Below are 25408 nucleotides of genomic sequence, written 5' to 3' on the forward strand. Positions count from 1 at the left end.
CAGTATACAAATCTAACGTTATCTAGTCCATTTCTGGTATCACTGAAGTAGATATGTAGTCATCTGTGATCCTATGCAAGAAAACACAGCAAGGAAAGTAGGTAGTTATTAAGGGAGCAAAAGAAGCCACTTACATAAATTACTGTATAGTAATTCAAAAGAATAAAAGGGGAAGAGATGAAGCTTACACCTCTTTGTTCTTTAAGCCTTGAATATATTACCTGCCCAATGCTAGGCACAGAGACCACAAAGTGGCTGCTGTTTAAGCAAATAAGTCAGTATTTCTGTGTTTCCTAAAAAGAATTTATTTATTCCAAGCAGCTAATTTGGTATCTACAGTTTCTTCCTAAAACAATTTATACCTTTATTTTTTATCTTTTTTTTTTTTTTTTTTTTAGTCTATAAGAAATTACAGGCCACTGAAATGAGGAAACAGCTCCAGAAAATATACAATGAAAAATCAAGTTCTCATCCCAGAAGGTACTATCTACATGCATGAGTTGCACAGCTCCTGCTTGTCTGGGTGATTTCAATCACTATAGAAAGCTCACACCCTGGTCATTTCCAGTCCCATCCTTTGGGTTCAGAATAGCCACTATCAAATTATTTCACATTATTCAAATTATTTCTCTAGGCAATAAAGTATGTTAATTAGCCATTTCTCTCCACGTGTCAGTGGATAGTGTTCTCCACAATGCCATTTACAGTTGCCATTCTCAGGAGAAGACTGAAAAAAAGAGCAAAACTTTTCTCTGCAAATCTCAGAGAGTTCCCACACTACAACCTTCCTACTATGACAAAGTAGAATGCAAAAGTGTCTTTCTCTCTTCTTTTTGTGCACCTTTGTTGGACTAAAAAGTGATTTCAGTCTCTAGCTATGAAACCTGCACCATTCACAGGCAATATAATTACATAAGCTTGCACCCAAGTGCAATCTTAGTAGATTAAAAACAAATTTCAGAAAAATATATGAATTGTTTAAAAAAAACAAATAAGAACTATGTATCTCCAAATCTGAGGCCTGAGACTCATGTTTTGTCCAACCACTGAATCATGATTTATCAGAAATTAATCTATGCTCAGCATCAGCATTTTCCAGTACTGACTCTCTGAAACTGGTCCTTTACTAAGAAGTCAACAGAAAGGCTGAATGATGCAAGGAGAATTGGAGCAGAGAACAGGAGAAAACAGGATGGATCCAACCTAAGCATTTAACCTTGTTGTGACAAGCCTGGACGTTTATTCTTGCTCTAAGAATCCCCAAACCAACAAGGAGCAGAAAAAAAAGCCCTGAGGTTACATTTTAATTATTATTTCAGAACATACTAATTAACTGTACCTTGCCAAGAGAGAGGAATGGACAAACTAAAATTTTGAAATCTTCAAATTAACTGCGTGTGTTAGAAGGCTGTGCGCACTACGGAAGGCAAGCGCTGACATTTATTTTGTATAATGGCGAGTGTCTTGAGGGTAACTGGAATATTATCCCTACTCTACGTGTCAAACATTAATGCAAAATCAATAAGGAGACATGTCCCTCCCATTTTTCACCCACCTGTGTTACCCCCCAGAGAGTTTTGCCACGCTCAGTGCCAGGCTCCTGCAGGATGCAGGAAGAGTCTCACCGCAGCCCTCCTGCTCAGCACAGTCTTGCTGCGGAGGGTCAGTGATGGCTCAGTGAGCCCCCAGCATCTGTGGAGTGAAAACACAAGGTGAGAGAAAGAGGATTTGTGGTAGCTTTACTGCTCTGTCAGCAAGGCCTGAAAAGCACAAAGTACAAAGGTTGTTTTCTACAATAGAGGTGACATCCTAGTTTGAAATGACACAATTGGAGTTGCTTTGTGACAAGTGTGGTGTTTAAGACATGACAGAAATAAACTCACAAGAACAGCCACACTGCCGAATACACTTGACTCACATAAAAGCTTGACTTGATAGCCCCTGATTAATTATATTTTTTTTCCAAGAAATGTTTTCCTTTCAAGCTCATTACAAATTAAGCTTCACTTAATAGCTGAAATAGGTCTTTAACAGGCTCTACACTTCAGTTTATCTCACAATGAGACACCATCGAAAACTTCAGAGTTAATCAAAAGTGTCACAATTGTAAGGGAAACAAACCTCGGAAAACCACAGCACAGTGATGCTCTCTCCAAACAAGCTGTAGCAGATCTCCCTCCTTGTTTGCATTCTCCTGAAACTCTGCTCAGGCAGCTGTTTCTCAGCTCATCACCACAAAACTGCCAGTCTCAGAGGACCTTTGCTTTCCCAGACAGTGCACATCCCTGAAAGTCACTGGCACCTTTCAAACCAGGATTTTAAAAGATTAATAAAAACAGATTTGAGTACATAAGGGTGTTCTCTAACACATTTCTTCTGGTTCAGAAAATTACTACACTCTTATCATTTTCACTTAATTTACACCAGCTAAGGCCACTTCCTACTCCTGGTTGCTGATGTACCAATCACCACTCCTAAACATGGTGGTTTTAATGCTCAGATTCCCATCTGGATCTTGTTGCTGGGTATTTTGCTTTATGGAATGGAGCTACGCTATTTCTCTGTATTTTCTCCACCTGAAGTTTTTTGAAGCTCAAGGCCAACATTTTACTGAAGCACATGGGAGAAAGACCGCTAAATCCCATGGCACAGATGGGAAATAGATCATAACCGCAGCTCCTCACGTCCATTGACTGAAAAAGATACCACACTCAGTTATCACTGCCAGGATATGAGATATTGTTTAGTGAAATAAGACCAATTCAGAGAAGTAGCTCCTGCACGCCTCATTGCTGAAGATGAGGAGACAAACATGACCCCAGTATTATACAAAACATAGAAATTTCTACTGCTTCCTCAAGCAATACACTCAACTCTCCTGATAAAAATGAAAGCCAAGAAAACTTAGTATCCCAGACTAACATATTTGTCTATTTTTTAAAACAAGATCTTCAGAAGAAAAGGGATTGCTGTGGAGAGCTGATAGGATGCTTGATCCTGTCTGCAGATTCGTACTGGCAGCAGATCTTGTATGGGGATGCCATATCAGCTCACAAACTTGCAGGGGCCTGTGTGGTTTGTTGCGTTCACTTTCACAAAACAACAGCTTTTACAACAAAGGACTTTATAGACTGGAGCTAAGCAAGTGTAAGGAAAGTATTGAACCTCCTCTAGTTGTGTCATAGCACATGATGCAAAGTCATCTAAAACATTGTGGGTTACACCCATTTCCTTACCACAAGAGATCTTTTACTGTTTTAGTCAATGCTTGCAATGATCCTGAAAACAGATTGCAACTTTTCAAGTAGCTGATATATCACTGCACCAAGTCATTTCATCAGCCACTGAAAGGCAACTTTGTTCAGGGTGGCTGGTAGAAGAGGGTTGGTCCAAATTATGAACCTATGACTAAACAGGAGTTTGGCTAAAAGCAAGAGCTTACCATTACAGAAAAAGCAACTGTGGTTTTGTAGCTGAGAGAACAACCTCCACAGAAAAAAAAAACCCCACCTGAGCAGAGCTCATGCTATAGGCTTTATAGTAGCAAAGGACCAAACAATCCCTTCCTGGAACCAAACCCATGGTTACAGGCAATGTAAGTATTTCAAAAATCAATGCTTAAATACCATTCTCCCTCAAAGGTCAACTGGTGGATGTGTGGCATCCTACTGAAATGCAGGCTTCCCTGCACTGCTTTTAAAGAAACATGGTCAGAGAATGCATTATCTCAAGCAAAAGTTACTGAATAACTGAAGTAGGGCATTTATATACATATATATAAATATATATACATAATCAAGCTAAAACAATGAACACATCATTATAGTAGCCAACAGTTTCAAAGTGCTAACTCAAAACTCCCCACCTAAACCCCACATGATCATACAATTATGAGCTGGGAAGTTAGCCCCTTCCTATTCCTAACTAAAAGGCATGGGATTTCCTCTGCATATATTGGAAACCTCATTTGTCTATGTATTGGCACTTATCTGAGTAAAAGAGAGCTACTGAGAGAAACAGTTCTGCTGGTATTAACTGGCTACAATATTAATCTTTTGGGGCATACATGAACAATAAATGATTCTTATATCCAAACATAGCAGAAATACAAACTGCAGGAAATGATTCCCCTAGTCCTCATGGAATATGCATTAAAAGGTTCAACAAAAGATATTATCTTTACTATTAAATTATTGATGAGCTACTTCTATTGTCATTTGTACTTCAGTTAACAGAAATGAAAGCAAATACTAAATTTCTAAATACAGCGTGCCTGAAAAAAGCATGCTCGTAAGCCCCAGGATTCCCCACAGTCCCAAAGGGAATTTTCATAACCTCACAGGTATCTTCAAGTCCTAGAATTTGCATTTTACTTCCCAGCTCAGCTTGCAGATGTTTAAAAATACATGCAAGAAGACAATTCGCTTTTGGCTACACATCTAAGAGGTTCAAACATCTGAATTATTCTGTCTGAGGTCAACTACAATATATGTGTCAAATTAGGCTGAAATCCACCTGGGAAGAGCTATGAAGTACTAAGATCTTTAGAGCTTGGGAACTTGTGCCTATTTCTGACCAATGCACACCCTCTCAGAACTTATTCCAGGAAAAGCACATATTTTCAGGAACCAAATCTGAAATATAAGCCTATACCTTATGAATCTGTAGACTTCACTCATTTAGATTTTGCTGTTCAAACAGATACAAAATGTGGATTATAATAGCAAAATTTAATTACAGTGTTTGCTGATTTCTGGAAGTCTAGAATGGAAAGGATGTACATGTCATCATATGCACTCACTTGCAAACCAGATTTGCAGTAAAGGTAAAACACAGGCTTCCCTGGGCGTTAACAATCTGTATTGCTGTACTTATTAACAGAATCAGAAAATATTTTCCAAGAGTTCAGGATCAGGGCATATATCCTGCTAAAGAGCCAGGGTAATTCCACTGAAATGTTGTTACACTGTATAGATATAGTAATAATTATGTGCATATCTCAAAATACTGCAGTTAGTTATAAAAAGAACTAACGTTCATCCCAAAACTTACGCATTTTTTTTCCACAGTTCAAAAATTGTGAACTAGTAACTGAGGTAACTCTTACAATTCATACTCTTAAAATAATTTCACATGAATTTCTAAATGATGGAAGATATTTTATACAATAACTATCTCCTGAAACATTTCAACCAATTAAGGTAATGCTAAACAGAACTCAAGTGGTTCTGCTCTTCAGGGATTCATGCTTAAGTAAATTCCCAACCCCCAACCCAAAAGCAATCTTTGCTTTCTCTTCTCCTGGAATAGATAGCACCAATATTAAAACTACTCATGGGAAAGTACAACTCAAAACAGAATTATCCATAAATGAAAATGCTAATAAATTAGCTTTTTTTCTTTACTAAATACACTAGGATTTGAAACCCAAGTAGAATTTTAATAATCTAAAGTAAAATCAAATAGTTATCTGCTTTCAATACTGAAATTAATCTCTCTCCCAGAAATTCCAGCCCATCCACACCAGCTCCCCAGTCTTGCGTTACTACTCCTTCCAGAAACAGATAATAGACAAATGAAAGAACAGCGGAGAAAGGACTGTGATGTATTTGTAAATATTTGTTTTGATCCTGAAGAACTCAACTGGATAATTCACTATGTGCCAGCCACATTTTTTCAGAAATAATAACATACTGACATAAACTTGGAATATAAGCCTCAAACACATGCCAACATACTGATTCCAAAAAAATGGCTGAGCCTGCCGTCTATCAATAAGGTACAGATAAAAAGAATTTGTGTAAGAAGTAATTTCTGGTATTTTTTCTTCCCTAATTATCTGAAATCAAAATCTAAATAAGACTGTATTCAACCAAAGTCCTCTATCTGTACCAGTATGAAATAAAAATAAAAAAAACAGAATGCAACAAAAAAAACCCCAAAACATCATCCTTATCAAGGAGAGGAAGAATCTATTCAGTCTATCTTGTCTGATAAGCAGTTATGTGTGTGACGCAAAAATCTATCTTGTCTGACACATAATGAAGCTGCTTATGATATACTTTTGACATCAGAAAAGTAGTAGAGAACACTGCAGCATGAAGTTTCCAGAAATACAAAATTGAAGCATCAGTTGGATCCATTCTGTAAGTTGAGTGTGCAACAATAAATGCATAATTCCTACTCAAGACTCGCATAGCTGCTCAAAGACTAGAGGACTCCAGTAAAAGATCCAACTTCCCTGATCACTATGAGTTCCTAATGAACATCAATAAATGCATAATTCCTACTCAAGACTTGCATAGCTGCTCAAAGACTAGAGGACTCCAGTAAAAGATCCAACTTCCCTGATCACTGTGAGTTCCTAATGAACATCTGTGGATTATCTGCTTACCTAAAACAGACAGGAGCCTGAATAATGTAAGAAGTAACATTCAGTCCAAACTTTAAAAACTATAGAAATATGCACTGAAATGTGTATCTCCTTTCTGGAGAAAACAACCCAAGGTCCCCAACTTGCAAGAATAGTCCTGCCATTATCCTGAATGCTGTCCTTGACCATGGTTCAGAGGAAGCTAAAGAAGAGTCTAAAACTAGGGCACATTCCTCCCACTTTCTGTTAAATCATGGATTTAAAGTTAATTTGAATGAGCAGACTGCATCTTGGACAGTTACATTTAATAGCTGCCATGGAAACTTTCACCTTCCTCCATGAACCTCTCTAATCCCATTTTTAACTCATTTATAACTTTGTTCACCTTAATTTCCTAGGGCACTGAGTTCCACAACCCAGCTTCACACTACTAGAGTTGTAAAACTTGCTTTTCCTGGGCAGCCAGAAGAAACATTCATTAGCTATTCTCTGGTCACCTTCTCCTCACACATCCTGGTGGAAAGAGCCACCTCTGAACTGGCTGTACCATGAGGGAGAGACTTCTCTTTTTTTTTTTCCCCTTAAATTCTTACTTCAACCTGTTCAGCCTGTTGTGAACACAGCAGTAAATTTCCTCTTCAAAGAAATTCCCTCTCTTCTGCTGGCACACTCCTGCCAGTAGACTCATGACTGCTCCATCAGTCAACTCTGATTTTGGTCAGTACCTCTCTTCCTGAGTTGGTAGCTATATCTAGTAATGGCTGTATCTAAATTACCTACAGTATTTGTGATCATTAAAACAACCATGGAAAGCTGTCTAACCTGCTTACTGATTCCTTTATTTTAGCATACATTTAATCTGCCCAAAACTGCCACTTTAGATACAGGCCCAAGAAATCTGGAGGCTCAGGGTCTAGATCAGAAGTCATAAAAAACTTCTCAAAGGTGAAATGCATTTACCATGAGCCCGGCCAGGAAGAATAAAATGAATGAAAAGGAAATTGACAGGGGATGATGAAAATAAGACATAATTTCTTTAGAGAGAGCTGATGGTAGCCAAACTTCTTTGACTGAACCAATGGCCGAGGAAGCATATTTGTCTGTATTTCACCAGATTCAGTAAATCGCTTGGCGAGACATGGAAGATATGATAGTTTTAATAAGATGACTTTAAGAAGGGAAAAAATTAAGACTGAATAGTAGAAAGTAGCTTCAGTTAGTGACATTTCTTAAGGCAAGAAACCATCCTCCCTGTCACTGCAAGCTATATTTTAAACCTAAAAGATAAAAAACATTTAAAGACATAATTCCATATAGTGAAGGAAAATAATAAAAAAATTAATAAAACGAAACAGACCTTCTAACAGGTTTGTTCCACCTGTAATACCAGTGATTCTTTAATAAAAGCTGTACAAACCTGACCTCAGCCTGAAACAAACTCTACAGAGTTGCAAATGCTTGTAGGTGGCTATCATATAGTCATGGGGTAGATAGCCACTTTGAAACAGTGACCATTTGAAGGACGAATGGGTTTAACTCAAGTTACTTAAAAGCACCCTTTTTTCTCTGTTTCTCTCCCCCACGGGCACTATCTCTCATGAAGGCAACATTCCTGAAGAACAATGAAATTGTTAGAGCAACAGAGGGAAACCTCATAAGGAGGGATTAAAAAAAACCACCCTACACAGCAGCAGAACCAAAAGATGTAAATTTTTTCCTAAATCTTTCTTCCAAAAGAAACATTCAGAGAAAATGGTAACATTTGCTCCCCACACCCTGAAAGTGCCCTGCAATAGTACTAACATAAGTTAACACTATTCCATTTCTACAGACATGTGTTAGGACATATCGCACTAGTAGCTAAGCAAGTTATATGAAAACTGTTATCTTCTTTTTAACTTAGTGTGACTCATGCCAGCTGGACTAGTCTAAATATTATTAAACATCATTAAATATATTATATTTAATCTTAAATTGTGCCAGCAGGGCTAGCTAACAAGAAGAAAAAAATAACATTTTAACAAATCATATTCAGAGCCTGTGGTGATGGGTGCTACCCTGAAAACACCAAGACTTGCATACAGTCTCACTTATTTTCCACAAATGGATAGGTACGTCTACCAATCCTTCTGGAAGCATTTCCACTGCTGTCACTTGGTAGCAGATTTAAAAGGCAATCCAGGAAAGCTTATGATTTGCTATAAAAATTAAGAAGTGCTTAAGTGCCCTGATCATGTTCCAAGGGGATCTCCCATACTTACAAGACTAAATTTCATTGACTGTCCCTGGAAAGTGACCTGCTTCCCATTACTGCCAGCACTATAACCCTACTTTTATACTGGCATCTCTAATGTACTCAAAAAGGCAAGTCCTTGTCAGCAGAGTGCTAAGGAAGACAGATATTGTGAATAAAGTGATTATTTTGCAGCAGTAAAAACCTACTAAAAAGTGCTTTTCCAAATTATGGTATCTACACCATGGCAACACTCAGTGTTTTACAAATATTCTACACATATGCCTGTGTATATGCACAGACATAGCAAGCTATAGCAATTGATGTGGTTTGGGTTTTTTTTTTTTTTAAGAGCTAATGATGTTTATAGTCTTAGAAGCATTTCAACAGTGACAAATACAGTATTTCAAAAATTGCATGTCAAAGCTACCATGCCTCTGGGAGGACAAATCAGCATGCATTACATCTGCAACTCTGCAAGCACAGCTGTTAAGTATATTATAATCAACAGGAGGAATGCAGAGTACATCAAAGGGAAAAATAAAATTCATGGCAGATAGTAACCACTTTCTTCTTTACTGGAGAAAATACTAAGATGCTGAAAATGGCTCATGCTTAAATGGCTATTAATTAAAATAAGCCTTAGATACTCCTTCCCTATTCCCTTTCCTCTCACTGCTCCCCCAAAAAATCTGAGAAAAACTGAAATGGCTATGTAACAGAAACTTGCACAACCTGCACTGATTTGCATTCAGAGGTGAATTAAAATTCCTTTGGTTTGCACTATAGTGGAGCTTCAGTTTTAGTTTTGTTTTTTTTTTTTTCTAAAGATAACTGAATTTTCCAAGGGACATTTTAGAATAAATGCTTACTAAATGCAGAGAAAATAGCTTAAATGCCCCCCTCCCTCTGCTCTTCCCCCCCCCCTCCCCCTTGTGCATATGGCCTTTTCTAGCAAAGCAACTTTTCTCCTACTTAACTAGCCACTTTGCCTCTACTTACATACACAAGCAGATTGTCTTGCTTTAAAATTCTGGAAGTACTTCTTTAGCGAGGGTGAAGTGCAGGAGTTTTTTCCTTACCACAGAAATGAACAGTATCTAGATCACCCAAAAGAGCTCCCAGTTTCCACAAACTTGATTTTTTATATTTGTAACCAATTTGTTTCTCTGGAGATTTTTCTCAGCAGAGAACAAATGATTTTTCTCAGCAGAGAACAACCACATGTTTGCAGACAGGCCCATCAGATACACAAGTGGCCTTGGAGAGCAAATCAGACTCCTGGTACAATACAGAGTGTGGGAATATTGCTGCACACAGGCAACAGGATAGCAGAAAGGCAGTGTCCCACTACCTCTGCCCCAGTCTTTCCATGATCTCTAAGTTATCATCCAGAGGAACAGGATAGGATGGCTGAGTCTGAGGAGAATGCAGATGCACGAGCATATCAGCTAGCTGGTTTCCTCATTCTGGTTTATCATCTGCATGGATGGGAACTGCCATGTGACACTAACTGGTAGAGCTCCCACCTCCCTTTGAGTGTCTCTATTTCTTTATTAAATTCTCAACATTTTAAATAATTAAGAAGCTGAGTCAAAATCAGACCTAGTTCCTGTATTCTACAGGTTAATACAAGCATTCAAAAGTCACATTCAGCATGAGATTGAATGCACTAAATTCAGCCTTAACACCAACTATGGCCTATTGTACCATTTTTCAATTTTTTATATATATATGTATGTATGTGTATATATATATATATAAGAAATTGATACAATTCTAATTTTCTAGCTCCTAAACCCTTTGAGGGGAAAAAAAATAAGAGTCGAAGCAATTTAACAGAGGACTGACAAAGAATTCACTTTTTCACTGATACATAGTAACCTTCTTCATAATACCAAACCGTATTTTGCATGCAGTAAAATACACATACATTCCACTAGAGTTAGTATCTAGTGTAAGTTTATGGTTTGGAAAGTGCCTTTGTGCCATCCCTGAAGTCACTGCATGCAAAAGGATGAAAACAAGGGTGGAAGTACACCTTTAAAATGTGTTTCACATTTTCTTCTAGTCCAAAATTGCAATTACTACACACTTTATAAGCCTGCAGCCAGTTTTAGTAAACTGCTACTTACAGCTCTTGCATGACAGCCAACAGATGAAAGCAGTGAGTGAGAGCTCTCATTCATTGCTGCTAGCATCACACTGCCTTTCTGATCCCTTCAGAAACAAAGATTAGGTGCAGGGAAATAAGGTAAAGGGTTATTTTTAAAAGTCCGTATTTTTAAATCACCATCCAGGAGCTGGCTGAGTTGAGCTCTTATTAGTTGCTTCTCATCTCCCACTTTGGTATCCATGGAAACCTCGCAGCAGCATTGCCTGCCTCACTATCCTGAAGTCTTCAGATTCAGTCAATGCCAAACCTGGCCAGACAAGCCAGCAGAGGATAATGGCAGCACCACTTCAGTGCTGAGGTCCATGTTGCTGGCCTCCCATTGTGTGAAAACCACATATATGAAAAATAGAAGCCATCTCTACTATATTGCACAGACTTGGGCAAAAGGCTGAACCAAATCCCAGCTGCTTCCCTTTCTTCCACCACCCCTGGACAGAGGCATACATGGACTGGGATGAAGGACACACCTCAGTCCTCATAAACCCACAAGGGCTGGAAAAATCAGTGAAATGGAGGGATATCAATCTATGTAATCAGCACAGTGAAAGTCACCTGGCTGCTAATCAGGGGACTTTTCCAATTCTTACTCCCTTTTCCCTGCTTCTTAGAAAAGCATAGCGGACAGTATGAATATTCAGACGTGCATTGCAATAACAACATTACTGTAGAAAAACACACTTGGAAAGCCTTTTGTCCATGGTATTTGTCCACTTTAATTAGTTCATTTAGGAAGGAGAATGCTCTTTCTAGTGTCAATCTCTTTTTTTTTTTCCTGTGGAAATCCAAATAAAGGTGTCACTATCATTACATGTCTGAGAACTACTGCAATAATACCCGAATACGATTCTTCACCCTTTGTACCTATTAGGCCCTGCAGACAGTTTCTGTTCAAGAGATGTTCCAACTGTGTGTCAGATATCCTGGCAAACCAGAAGCAACAGAAATTATTTTTCCAATGTATTAAAGCCTCAACCTCTACATGAAACATGAACCTACTGAAAAATCAAACCATGTATTACACAACAGATTTGGAGCTTTGGTGGGTGGTGGTAGGTCTACAGATTACACCATAAACATTAATAACACGTGACTGTGTGACTACATGAGTCACGTGAATATGTGACTATACTCTTATTGTTTTTAATGAAATGCTAAAGCAAACCGACAATCCAAATGTGTACCACGGTGCAAGAAGACATTTGCATAATTGGCTTTTGTTGCATCTAGAGTTATGAAGTATTTCTAAATATAAAGAATGTATATGGACAATTATTAGTTTTTAAGTGAATTTCATGGACATAGAAGGCAATGAACTGAAAGGAAAAATGTCAGGTTTTTGCAACAACAGTTCTGAACCAACATGCTGAACACAGATAGCAGTGATCACAAGTTGCGTCTCAGGAAGACTATTATTTTCTACAATATCAGTGCACATTTGTTTATGTTGGCAAAATTTTGTGTCCAAACCACTTAATAGTTCCTTTTTGCAGAAAGCAACTTTCTAAAATTGTGTATTTTAACCTACTAGTAAATAATTTGTTTTTCAAGAAAACTTTTCAAAGGTATAATTTATTGGGCAATAATAGTCAGTATTATGGATTTTTTCTTTTTTTTTATGTCTGTGTGCATTTCACTGAATATTAAGTGTGCATTTGGGTTCTCATCATAGAAAGAACACAGTCTGCTCAAATCAACATTCCTATTACAGGACAGTAGGGTCAATGCAACAACCTTACTAAGACACACTGAGCTGATCATTTCACTTGACAGAGAAGCTTACAGTTTCTCCAATCACACTCACACTTTCAATTTGCCGTATTTCATCAGTGATGGAAAACAAAAGGATAGTGCTACAGCGCTAAACAGCAAAATGAAGACTGGTTCAGTTTCCAAAAATGAGTCAATTTTTCTAATCTAGTTTCCAGCTGACGGGCAACTAAAAGTTTTGGAGGCCTCAATTCTCCATCCCCAGATGCAAAAGCCTTGTCGTAATAACAGGAATTACTATTTTTAAGACTATAAGCAATGAAAATAAGATTGCTACACAAGTTATTTGTAAAGATCATGCTGCTGCCTATATAGTATAGTTGATGTAGAAAAAATTCAAAATTTAATGCCAAAATGTGAGAATAACACTACAAAAATGGATTTCTTCAGATTCAAGTCAATGCCATCAGCAATGAATACGCTGCCACCATTTTCTGATGCCGCAGGGCCAGAGGAGGATGACAGCTGCTATAGAAGATAAAGATGATTTTGTAGAAGTGCTCGAGGAATTACTAGCAAGAAATGAAAGAGCAAACTTCTCCTACCTCTTTAAATGAGAGGGCTAGAAGCCATGTGATCAATAACAGCAGACTGAATAAAAGCAAAAGAAGCTAAAGGAAATACATTGACGGGCTAGAAAAAAACCTGCAGAGGTAAGAGACACCTCTGGAAAATGTAACTTCTCAGGTTTAGTAGTGTGCTTGCTGTTTAATCATAGGATGGCACACTGAGAGCATTCAGAATTGCATCTGGAATTCAAGAGGGTCTCCATTCTAATTCAGGGTTTAAGGGAGTAAAATCTTTGTCTAAGGGACTGACCTACAGACAGATTCAAATGTGGTTTTTTGCAAGAAATGACACTGCCAGTCTGGAGCAAGAAACCGTATCAGATCCCTTTTAAGAATCAAGTGCAGAGAAGAAAAGCATCCTAATCACAGTGTTATTTGACACTCGAAATCACTCAGGTGCATGGCTTTTCTCCAGAAAGCAAAAAATCGAGAGGGATGGTGGTATGGTGTGCCAGAGCTGCTTTTCCACAAACGCTGGTTTAGCTCCTGCTGGAGCCCCAGTACTGCCCCTGCTGAAAGGGCTGGCCTGCCTTAGCCAGCCTCACACTGCATTAGAGCCGCTCTCTGGTGCTGACACCAGGGCATGATCAGCCATGCAGTCAGTTGGATCAGGTGATTGATCTGTCTGAAAACTAACCCTACCAGGAGAAGAAAAGAAAGATTAGTTTTCAGTTGATCAGCAAAGCTTTATAAGTCATTTCTACAACAAAGAGGAGGCAGGACAGGCGCTTTCAGTGGCATTGCTGGCCCCAGGTCAGCTAAACTCCTTCAAAGGCTCTTACTCGCTCCTTCATGCACTCAACCACTATGCTGCTAAGCAGGTGACCATGCATCAAGTGATTCACCATAATCATCTGTGTACACACCCTTTGGAGAGGTATTTAGTTTAGTGCTAGGCAGCTTACCCCGCAATTCAAGCAGAGTCAAGCAGATCATTACCGAGCAGCTGCCCCAAAAGATCTCCAGCTGAAGGGATGGTAACTACTTCTTCCTTGCATTTTGCAAAGAGAACAATACACCACCCCCTGTTTGGAGAATGAAAATATTTTATATAATTGGTCAATAGTATCATCAGGATGATTGAAGATGATGAAATTGATAGAGAGAGACAAAGCAGATTGCTCTTGCTGAGCTGGGCTCTGGCAGAATCTATTGATTTACAGCAAATAAAACAATGCAGGGAAAAATTTCAGATAATCTTGAGGGTGTATTCTGGTTGCCACTTCAACAAAATGGATGCTATTCAAAGCCGTATTTCTCACAGACTGTAAACTGACCATGCACAAATTATATATACATAAACACAAAGAAATTAATCCTCAAGATTATGATAGAGGGTGCAAAATTATCAAATAAACAGCAGGAGAAGCATCAAAATTGCATGATGAATTCAGAATTGGACCTCATGAAGCCATATTTAATCATACAACAACCTTTTTCATCTTTTTGATAGGGCCCCTATCTCATTAAGTGTACATGAAGACTGCTACTGAGTAACAGGTTATTTAATCCAAATTACTCTTCTCTCAAGCATCTTTAGACTGCAGAGTGATATACAGACAGTATCAAAGATGGGAAAGGCATCCAACTGAGAGGAGTGATGGCACACTGATGATACCTGGGTCAATCATCAGATGTTAAAAGGGTTTGTGCTATTACTGTTCAGCATCAAACTTACAAGTCTTCCTCTGCAGGTAAAATGAAAACCACCTGAGTCAGACCCTGCTTCCACCCTCCATGAGACTTTAGTCAAAATGATATCTCAAGAGGGAGAACAAGAGAAGTCCCACAGACAGTCAGACTCTGAGGTACGGCAAATTACACCAGGAAATTAAGTGTAAGAACACATTAGTAGCCTTAGATCACTTACATAAATATAAATGCATGTCTGATGACAGTGACGCTGGTAGAGACAAATACATGGTGTTCACTTGTGAGAGACAGAGAGATTGCCCCAGCCTGTGCTCAGGTGGGTGATTCAGCTGTCCCAGGTGAAAGGAACAAGAGCCACAGGCTTTTTCCCCAGTGAACCACTCATACCTGGCTTGCCACTTCCAGCCAGAGGGAAGAGCAGGCTGGGGAAGCCAGATCTCATCTGGGAACTATCTCATCTCTTGCTGTCCCCAACCTGTGATCTGTGCCAAAGCTGCCAGAGAACTCAAAGGCAAATAACAAATTCTTTAGTTTATAATTCCTCCATACTGTTTTACTGGTGTATGACTTACTGTAACCCAGTACAGTGTAAAAAAGACCTGAGTCAAAACTAAATGTACCTTCCAAAAATTCATACACAGTTTTGGCTTCATCCAAAATTCAAAAAGTTAAGGGAATTGGTTTTACATGTCACAGCTGGACACATGTAAGAGAACATGCAAACATCTCACGAAAAGCACAAGGGGGAGAAAAAAAAAATCCTCTAAGATTTATGCTTATGCACTGATTGGTACATTATAATATGATCTATTCTTCTACTTCTCTCCCAAAAGATACTATTAGTTAATAATGTTAGAGGATTCCACAGTGAATATATAAAAAAAGGTCTGTACATATTATCGGCAAGATTACATGCAAAATTGTGCAGTTTTAAGAACAAAAATACAGGTTCCTCCACTGTTATACCCTTACTTCAAAACCTAGACTATAAATTAGCCAATAAGGCAGGAGCTGGCAGTAAAAAATAATTATTAACCTTATTTACAGATGACCACTGATGAAAATAAGCTTATAAATACTTCCCAGTTTGCTGCAACAATGTGCAATTTGATGGATCTCACCAATATTAAGTTTCATAAAGGGAAAGTCTGCTACAAAAATTAAAATTGCAATATCAGTGAAGGAAACCTGATTCATAAGATGAAGGGATTCCCCAAAAAAATGCAGGGGTTTCTTTTCCACTTTGGTACTCCACCTAGGTGGTGGTCACATTTTTGCCAGTGAATCAACACTGTTGGACTACTGAACTACAGAGATAGGCTATCCGCATTCTCTTAAGTACACTTTCTGAGCTCTGAAGTGGGAATGTCAGTTATTACACTTGCATTATAGAAGACTAAAATATAACAAGAACAAGGGCATACTTTGTGTCCTGTTCCTATAAACCCTTACACGTAAAGCGGTTTTCTGTCTGTGCATGCAGAAACCAGTTAACTTGAACACAGGTGTGAAAAAGACCAAAGATATACACCCTTCAACAAAACTTTAACCATTGTGCTACCCAATTAAAAAGTTCATAAGATTAAAGAACTAGCTATTATTTTCCTTACATTTGCAGAAACAAATAGTTAACACTGAAATACCATCACAATCACAATAAATTACTACTCATTAGTATTTTTACAAGTTTTCTAAGATATTTCTCTTTCATAAACATTTTTTAAAATATTTTCTTTGGCAGTGCTTAAATTAAAAAAAAAAAAAAAAAGAGAGAAAATCAAAAGTTCTGCTTCCAAGTGTGCAGAACTGGTTTAACAGTTTCTTATTGTATAAAACAGCCAGTAGACGAACACGGACTATTACAAAGCACCTGCACAAGAAGAACATTCAGGTTAGCTCTGTAACTAGCATTTCAAAGCAGTTTTAGCAATAGCTACTAATAAAAAGCCCTGAAGCAGTCACACTATTGTGAAGTAACCCCAAAGAACTGTCTCTGCAAATTCTGCTATCAATCTGAGGCTGAAAAGCAGCTCAGTGGTTCCAGAAACCTTTGTAAATTCCATCTCTTTGAGAATTTATTTCAGTAGCAAATACCATCTATAGAGTATACTGGGAAAAATCTGTTACCACTATTGAATCAAATTTTAAAGATTCACCTGAGGTAGACTAAAAATTGTCTCAATGGGCTCAATTAAAATATCTCACCATAGCCTATAATTAAAAATAAGCTAAGAAAAAATCAGGCTTCAGGAAATAATGCTTTTATTTCTAGTACACTAGCTTAAGCATGCACACAATGAAGAATTATTTTTGCTCTGCATGTGCTTTGCTATCCTAAACTCTATTACAGCAACCTACTCTTACCTTTTTAAAAAGCAAGAATTTGGGGCTTTTAAGCAATATATTTATTATACTATCAAGTACTAAGATCAACAATTGCTCTGGCTTTTGCCTCTATGGACCAGTAAATCTATGTTAGCCAATTTAGTAGAAGCCATATTAACATCCAGCTCCATATAGTTTTATTTATTACTACTCTATTTATAAACAAAACAAAACAAAAATAAAAACAGCAAAGAAACCAGGAAAAGATTTTGCTTTTGCTATTGTGTATTCAGTATTACATGTGCTCGGTGTAGGTACAGCCTGAGTGACTACCAGGACTTTCAATGAAACAAAATTATTACTGCTCATATTATAGAAACCATTCTGTATTCCCAATTACCTCTTAGAACAGCTCCTTCTGAACAAAATTCTAATATACATGAAAGACTAAGCACCATTAAGAACCACACAAGTAGTACATGCCTGGTGATAAAAAAATATGTGATATGACTTAAATACAAGGAACTTGCCTGGGAAACTTGGAATTTCCTACAGTCAAGCCACAGTTTATTTGGCTGCAAATACTTTTACAGTTAGTAATAATGAGGTGCAAGGCAAATAGCGTAAGAAATCCTGACTTTTTAATATCTCTACAGAATAAATAAATTCATAATTGATCAATTATACATTCAAGCAAGGAAACACAATGCTGGCCTTTCATTGTCAATTGACATACAGTCTCATCACCAGAGAGCACAAATGAAATGCTAATGGCAGTGAAGATGAATGCCAATTTCCTTCACTTTGCTCCAAGTTTCAGTGGCTCTCTACAATAAAAGATAGCTGTTTGTGGAGACTGGCTTGTTCCATACCATTAACTCAGAACAAAACATATTTTTAGTGGGACAGCAGTGTTTACTTGTAAGAACTGATGAATTGTACACCACCATTTATCACTTGTAGACAAAGACATTCAGGCACAATTTTGGACATAAATCAAGGTACATGCTCCTAAATAAAAAAGGGATTGCTTAAGTCCCTAAAACTTCATAGATTGAGGTCAGATTGGCCATAGCAACCAAGAATGGTACTTAGGCCTCCAGTAAGACTTAGCAACCAATAAATGAGCTCAGATCTCTTTTCATCTCCACTGGTGTGAAAGCCAAAATTAAAAAGATTAGATCACGCTGCACCCATCACAATAGACTTCACAGTGAAAAAGTCATTTCTAGCCTTTGATTCACATCCAATAAATAACATTCATCCCTTCCATAATGAACAACTTTCAAAGTAAATTGAATCTCCATAGTGCTGCTTTTCCTTGCTGCACCATATTTACATAACAATATATCACAGGAAGCTCAGAGTCCGTCTTGCAAATGGTAGGCGCGTCCTTAGTGCTGATTACACTACATTCAGCTTTAAAATGCTTACCATTTAAACATAACGCACTGAAGATTAGAATAAATAATAAACGATGCTTTAAATCTTGCGGTATGAAACTTTGCCATCATTTCAATATGGAAATCTCATAGTAAACATCTCCCTCCCCCTTTTCTTCCTAGTCCTTCCATTTGAGGATATTCAGCAAATTCTACTTTCCAGGAGCACTGATGATACTATCTGTCTAGTGCTTCCAGGAAAAAGGATAGCACATTATTTCATTTTTACTGCCTCTTTTCAAACTGCTGCTATTCTCTTTTTTTATATATATATATTCAAGTGCTCCAGCAATTCTTCTTAATGTTCCAAACACATCAGTAACCTATTACTCCAATCTTACACAAAGCATTAAGTATTGTTGTTTTTCCTTTCACTAGAGCAATAGTTATTTGTAAGCAGGTGAAGCTGATCACAGCTTCAGCAATCTAACACAGATCTAACATAAGAAATCAAAAAACGCATCCAGCAAATGTTTGCGTTGTATTGTCACTGTATGCCCTGCATTTCCCTCACTCAGTTTGTCATTATTATAAATGGATCGTTGTTCTTTTCTTACTGCAGGTTGCATAAACTGACATTTAAAAGAACGTGTTCGAAAGCAATATATTTAAGCAAAATTTCTAAACCTAATTAAAAATACGCAGAAGTAATTTCAGCCCTCTGCAGAAACAACTCATGTAGATTATACTATTTGAACTCAGCAGGGAACCTCATTAATTTTTAAAACTCTCTGACCCCAGTGCAGTTAAGGGTGTAAAAATAATTACAAATTAGGGTTGAGGGAGCACTGTTTTAATATTGCGTGTATGCTATCAGCTACACAACATTTTACCAGATATGGATATTTATTATACCTAAGCATAATTTTAACGTAGGCAAAATGAAGCTTCATGGTTAATTTTAAAAATGCAAATATTAGAAATATTGTATTTTTAAGAAGGTAACTATAGTAGCTAGTACTTCCATGGAAAAACCCTGCCTGCTTTCTGCAAACATTCTCGTAACACAAAGCACAGCAATTACAGGTTGTAAAAGCTAGTAACAGCCTGGATACAGCAGTAAACTCAAATATTCCTATAACAAGGCACGTTTGCAACCTAACAATTTCTAAGTTATTTAGAAGGCTATAAAATACTTGGCTGAGGGTATAAATATTCTCTCTTACCTAAAACTTGTCAGAAGAAAGATCCTTCTCCATTGTTGTCACCTCCAGTGCCCCCTCTTGCCACCATGGAGATTGGTTCTGCTATGTTTATTGCTCTGTGCCTCAGTTACAGCCGTGACACTAATCTGCCTGCACAGACCAGCAAAGGGGTGTGTGTGAGTGTGTGTGCGTGCATGGTGAGAAGAGAGCCTGCTGACTTCAGGACTGGGAACCTAAACCTCAGGCCAAGTCAAGGCTGAATGAAAATGATCAAAGCTCTGTCCCTCATCAACGGAGTAGACAAGAGTCCTCCCCCCTCCCAATGACAAGTAGGGCTGTCATTAGGGATTCCCACTGAAAAGCCTCTAAGAGAGGCAGACCTTCTCCATATTGCTAGTGCCTGCCCAACAGTCCGTGCAGAATACAGGTAGCTATTGTTCCTGAGACAGATATGTAGCCAGCCACTCAGACTCTGACAGATCTCAACAAACCAGTGAGCCTGCCTTCAGTTTAACTCTTTATCTGCTAGCACTTTACTTTTTACACAGATCTTCTTTTGCCCTGGAGAGGGAGGGGCAGGGGAAAAAAAAAAAAAAAGATAAAAAAATCAGTAAATTGTTCTGGTTTTGCTAAGAAAAATGTTTCAGGTTTCACGTACATAGGCAGTAATCCTATGCAAATTTAGGAGTATTGATTTTAATTTTGAAATCTCACCTAGTCTGCTGTTGGACAACACAGCAATAAGACTTCAGCAGTAAAACAGGATTCCAGTTCTCTAAGGTAAATAATCCTTGCTCTGCCTTTCTTTGAATTCTCATAATACATGGGGAAATAAAACAGTTTGAATATATAACATGGATCTTTGCCCAAATATTCTAGGTATTAAGAAACAGAGCAATTTAGTGCAAATGCTTCAGCAGTTTTTCCATCAGAAAACAGTTCTCAGCAGTGACTGGAAATGAACTTGGTGTCTCCAACAGAAAATTGTGCTACAGCAAGTAGATAGCCAATTATCTGGCATAAGAAGCAGCAGATACTCATTTCAGTCTTGCAGCGGTTTTATATTTCAATGAGGAGATTTTACTTGCACAAAAAGGTGGGTTTTTTTTTTCTTTTATATGACATGGAGCTTAAGAATTTATTCAGAAAGACACAGTCCATGAAGCTGTTTGACAAAATATCCTGACATTTACACTCTGTGTTGGACTTTCAGGAAGCAATGCACTATTATATGAAAAGCTAATGAGCCTGCATTCTGTATGAGTATTGTATAAGCTCAGCCTGTATGTAGACTTCAGCTTTAAAACACTTTTTCTCCTTCTATTTAAGCCAATCTTAACTTCATTTCAAGCAGGTTGCAGAAAGGTGCGTATGTGCATGGGTATACTTGCCTTAGGGTGGGTGGGTTGGATTGTTCTAAGGGAATTTTAAGCTGTAAAGGTTGAAGATTACCAGAAAATATTTCACATGGCAATAAAATTGGATTTATAAAACATAGGGTTTTAAAAAATGTTCAGACTGCTAAATCAGAGACATAACATCAAAACCAGTATTTTAACCTGGCAGAACCTATCAATTCAGAGAAGCCTCCCTAGCCATTGCATAAATAATCATTTTATCAGCAACTTCAAAACAACATGTTAAAAACACCACGTCAGTTATTTTGAAAGTTGCCAATGGTCACCTTATAGTGTTTCAAAGCAACCTTTTCTGCATGTTTGACAATTTAATTACACTCATACAAAAAATGCCATGCATCCAGTGCCTTTCAAAATTCTTCCAGTCCAAAGAGAAAACAAGCAGACAACCAGGAAAGGAAATAAGGGTTATTCAGTGTAACTCACTCTGTGTGGCAGAATACCTCTAGACTACCCAATGTGTTTTAAAGAACCAGGACACTGCATTCAGCACTGGTCCTGTCTAATTCCAGAGTATCTCATTCGTGTTAAATGGAATATCAGCTCTTAAGGACAGAGATATCCATAGGACTGTACTTTCTAGTATCAGCTTATGTAAATGCCTGGCATCATGTAGGGAAAAAAACCCAAATAACTTTCAATCATAAATATATTTACAAATTAATAGTTTTCATATATAAAAAGATTAATTTATTACAAATTCTAAAGCATTCTGCACCTGCACCAGCAAACTGCTGACAAACTGTTGTCACTAAACTGAGTTAAAAATTTCTGGGGAAATATATGCCAGTCAGATCCCCCGAGCTAGTGCAGCGTGCAGAAGAGCTGTACCAGTCCCTTGCAAATGACAATGTGGCCATGAAGCTGTGGAGTACATGTTTTCCTGCCTGGTAATGTATACCCTACCCAGCATACATATACCACTGCAAAATGGAGACCAGGGATACTGTGCTGTGAGAAGAATGGTCTGAAGTCCCTCTGAGGACCACGTGACAGGTTCCTGAGCACAGTCATATTCGATTTAAAAAACGACTGGTTAGGCCTTCCTCAGTGTAATACCCTGGGATATTTCACCCTGAACTGAGCCTCCCATACATCTTCCAACACCTGCTACATCTTCATCAGCTGCCGGCTTCGTAGCTACATGAACACGCGCGTCATTCAAAAACAATGCAGCATTAAAAAACATCAGTTTATGCAAGAAAGAAAAGGAAAACTTTCTGCAGCGAGCTCATGTCAGAGCATGGCACCCTGTGGGAAGTCAGAGAAGTCAACACTTGCTAAGAAGGCACGACCCCTGCCTGAAACACCCTTCCTGCTTTTACAGGAGGAAACCCAGGCTGTGTCTGTGAGGGAAACAACTCTCTTCAGGTTCTGAGACAAGAGGGAAGTATTCTGCCCAAAGACTTTCTGCACTCTCTGGAGGTCACCTTTGAGCAGGAAGATGGCCATTCTTCCCTGACAAGTCTACCACAAGTCACTGGTAATAGATGCCTTGCTATAAAGTACAAATTATGGGGTTTATGTAAAGGGTGATGTTTGTCTGTTGGTTCTAATGGATTATTTGGGAGGTTTTAACAACAAAAACACAGAAGCACAGAGAGAGAAGGAAATCAGAGCTGCTTAAGGGGGAAGAAAGGCAAGAGCTTTGAACTTTTTTTTAATATATAAAAATTGTGCAGCTCATCTAATGAAAGCAGGCATTATGAGCAAAGCATTGGATAACTAGTCTCATGTACCATGTGATATTTGAACAGTTTGAATTGATTTACCAAAAAGAGAGCATAAAGAAAGCCAGGTATGTCCTGTATAACAATCCTGCATCTGAGAAATCTGCTCGAGAACAGACTGCTGGAATCATTTCTTTCAGCTAACCCACACAGCCCCACTTTGGTGAACAAAGCCACATACTGGTATCACGTATCCAGTTTCCTTCGGAGATTCCATTTTAATGATTCCTTACTAAATACCTTTGTATTTAAAACTTATTTAGATATAAAAAAAGCACAGTGTTCCAGCAACTGTGTTACACAGGTGAAAAGCACATAATGTATTCAAGTACGCAACCTCAATTAACCTTTTGCCTCAGTTTGTGGACAAACCTATCCATGGAAAGTGAGCTCTCCTGTGATTAAAAATCAGTTTTAAAACTTCACTTTGTTTATGGCTACTTCCCTATATAAAAGAATATAATATAAGGGGATCTTCATGAGCTGTAATTCAATTTTAACTCACTGCTATTCTTGATCTTCATTTCCTTAATATAAAAGCTACTGTAAATCATCATATGAGAAAGCACTGGGCTTTTTTGTTGTTTTTAAACAGAATATATTTATTTAAAATGTGATAACTAGACTTCCTGTATCTCAGAAAATAATGAAAAACATAAGATACCAAGCATAAAGGTATAAAAATATTTAGACTGGAGCCAGTGCCTGTTTTGAATAGGATGTAGGAAAGTCCAGCGTGTAGTTTAGAAAAGAACTTACAACTAACATATGCTCAACTAAGTTTGTACACTGTAATGTAAACCAATAAGGAATTACAGTTGATAAGGTATCCTTAGTTTTCCCAAAATTTTTATTAATGAAATAGCTTTTCTTTAAAATGCTGTTCTAAAGAGCACAATTCCTCCTCCTCCCCCATTTTCCCCCACAACTCTTTCACAGAAACATAATTAGGGTATTGCATTCTTCACTAGATGCTTTGTGAAAGCAAATGTCAGGGATTACAACTCAGCAAGATAATTACAAACACTCTCCATAATAACATAGGAAACCAGCATCAGAGGTACATTTCACCAGTTCATATTCCTCTTACAGATTATACTTTTGATACATGATCTTTTGGGAAAAATAAGAAGTTGACAGTATCTTTTCCCACTCTCCCCCTTCCCTGATTACTTCAGCCCTAACATCAGCAGACAAACCAGTGTTCAAATAAACGCTTTTCTTTTGTAAGACTTCAGATTCTGAATCCCAAATACATACTGCACAAAACCTCCCTCCATTCAACACTAAGCCCAGAAACTTACCTAGCTAGCTGGTAGTACTGGTAGTACATGAATTACAGCAACAGGCATATTCTCACATGGTTGAGAAATTAAACCATCTCTTTTGAAAAAGTTCACTTTCTAAATTAATCTTGTACCCACTTCCATATCAAGACAAGAGTTAAATAGGATAAAGAGAACAAGGTATTTCCTTATTAAAGCAAACAAAGAAAACCCACAAAAAATATCCCAACCCCTCAAAAAAACACCCCCACCCCCCTAAATGTGATGAACATTAATAGAATTGTTCCCCTTGGTTCTTTAAGAACACTGGTTTAAGTAGCCAGACTACATTACAGATATTCCAGTTTGACAATTCACTTGTTAGCAGGAATTTATATTTAGCAATTGTTTTCATAGGATTATATGGATTTGGACCTACCTCCTGATCCACAGGAATTGCTGGTTTCAAAAAGCTGTAAGTAAAGTAGCTGGATGAAGAAAAACCAGTCAGGACTTCCCCTGTAGCTTTAACCTGCCATGGATAGTTTTCTTCTTTGGAATCTTTTGATAGAAGTCAGAACACAACATGATTTATTAACGTGCAAAGTCATTACAATTCAGAGCTAAAAATGTTATTGGACTTCCCTCCAGCTAGTGCTGTTTAAGAGAAAGCCTTTAAAGAGCAATTTAATTCCATTCCACAAAGTCAAATTTTCTCCACAGATAATTGGGTTTCATTATACATATAAAAAACTGCAATAAAGCCAATATGTCAAACTATACCTTTTTTAGGATTTATATTTATTGCTGACTGACCTGCTTTTGCAAGAACTGTATGTTTCTACACTTAACCTGAAATCTTTATTGTTAATAACATAAGCACACAATATAGTAGAATTCTCCAATGTACCATGAAATGTGAATATAATCAAGAACTCATCTCTCACATTTAAAGACAAATAATTTCATCCTGTCACTCTCATAGATTAAATATTTATACACAAACTTGATCCATAAGAGTTAAAATATTCACAATATTTTGAGAGCTTGAAACACTTAGAAAGTTCTTGCCTGGTTTGGGTCATTATCAGTATATTTTAAAACTGCCGTACCAAAGCCTGTTATTTTGTATACAATAGTATGTATTATCACTGGACATGTCTGTATTCAAAAAGTCTAAGAAAAACAATGCTCTTTATAACATGCTGGAACACCAGACTTGCAAAGCTTACACACTAACTACAGCACAACAACAAAACAAAGAAACCCAAAAGCTATCAAAATTGGAAGTGCAAAAATAGGTATTGCATTT

General features: G+C 37.6%; 1 long non-coding RNA gene across 2 annotated transcripts in view; it reads right to left on the bottom strand.

Annotated features, from left to right (window-relative positions):
• The window catches only part of LOC133211113 (uncharacterized), a 75833-nt gene that overhangs the window by 48152 nt on the left and 2273 nt on the right, over window positions 1-25408 (bottom strand). Inside the window, exons 2-3 of one of the 2 annotated variants that reach the window (XR_009725117.1) lie at window positions 24136-24657; window positions 1556-1692 (exon numbers count right to left, since the gene is read on the bottom strand). This is a non-coding gene — a long non-coding RNA (uncharacterized LOC133211113). Of the gene's footprint in view, window positions 1-1555; window positions 1693-19704; window positions 20010-24135; window positions 24658-25408 lie in introns of those variants that run through there. The other variant, XR_009725118.1, reaches the window with a different exon arrangement.

Source organism: Neopsephotus bourkii, unplaced genomic scaffold (genome assembly GCF_033783945.1).
Source record: "Neopsephotus bourkii isolate Nb327-2 ecotype Australia unplaced genomic scaffold, CSIRO-AGI_Nbou_v1 NB_567, whole genome shotgun sequence".
NCBI lineage: Eukaryota > Metazoa > Chordata > Aves > Psittaciformes > Psittacidae > Neopsephotus > Neopsephotus bourkii.